The following is a 1,371-nucleotide window of genomic DNA, read 5'->3' on the forward strand; positions in this document are numbered from 1 at the left end:
GGAATTGTCCTCCCTGCCCCCCCAACCCCGGGAGAGTCTGGTTCCTTTTGGTGGGGAAGTATTTAAGAACCAAGATCTGGCGACTGGGTGTGTCTAGTTATTACTGGAATACCAGTACCCAAAGACCTTTTCAGCAAAGATAAATAGGTATTTTAAAAAACAGTAAGTTCATGTCAATACCTCAGATCCCAATCCAAAACCATTTCCCTTGACTTCTCCCGTAGTGAGAGCCCTCATCTGAAACATCAGGACATTCATTCTTTCATTCCCTCATTTCCTCCAGCTTTGGCGATCTGTGTCATTACCTAATCGTTAATGCCTCGGGTGCTTGGATTGTCCTCTTTCATTTTGGTAAAGACACCCACAAGCCTCCAGAGCCAAGCTTAATTGCTCTTTCCTCCCTCTGCCCACCGTGTACACATGGCCCATGCCTCCCAGCTCATGTGTGTGTGTCTCTGTGCAAGTACATCATTCCAGAGCAAGAGAGAGAGGGAGTAGGTCCTGCCCACCTGCTTTACTCAGTATTCTTGCTGGTGTAGTTGTCTCTGTCCATCCTTCCAGCTATAGAACCTAGATGTAGAGATTATCATTCCTTTTCCACAGTCAGGACAGCGAGACTCAAAGAATTAGACCTGGACCCCACTGTTTTCATCTTTGTGTTCCCCCAGCCCCAGGCATGTGGTAGGTGCTTAGTACACATTTCTTGAGTGAATGACTGGATGAGGGGTTATACTAAAACCTCTTTAGAACTCGGTTTTTCTCAAATTGTAGTATGAAAAAGAAGAACCTTATTAAATGCAGATTTGGGGGCGCTATCCCAAGAGAATCTATCTCTTGAGGTCTGGGGTTGGCCCTGGAATCTGCAGTTAACACTCCCCCCTTCCGCCCGCAGGATATTATGAAGCATATCATTCATAGCACCATCACCACCTGAGATTATCTGGGTTATTCACAAATGTAAGCTCCAAGAGAGCCGGGCTGTTCGCTGATGTATCTCGCGAACCTGGGCCAGTGCCTGGTACGGATCAGATGGTCGCTAAATATTTGTTAGATGAATCTTTAAGGTCACTCTCGAGGGAGCGTTTGTGAGTATGTGTTGAGCGCTTGCTGAATGACGGAAACAGCGGGTTGGTGAATGATGCGGACTGCGGGCCGCAAGGAGGAGGTGGGCGGGGGGCTGGTCCATCGCAGGGTGGGTAACGTCGTTTCCGTGCGGCGCAGGCCCGGCCCGGAGGCCCCGCGACGTCACGTCTGCGGAGGGCAGCCGGCGCGCGGCGGGCGGGGCCATGACGTCATACCGCGGAGCGCAGCCGGGGCGGGGCCGGGCGCGGGCCGGGCGGCGCCGTGACGTCACGCCTGCGGAGCGCCGCG

This window comes from Callorhinus ursinus, unplaced genomic scaffold, assembly GCF_003265705.2.
Source record: "Callorhinus ursinus isolate GAN/ISIS: 27379988/994484 unplaced genomic scaffold, GSC_fseal_2.0 scaffold48, whole genome shotgun sequence".
In the NCBI taxonomy this organism is placed as follows: domain Eukaryota; kingdom Metazoa; phylum Chordata; class Mammalia; order Carnivora; family Otariidae; genus Callorhinus; species Callorhinus ursinus.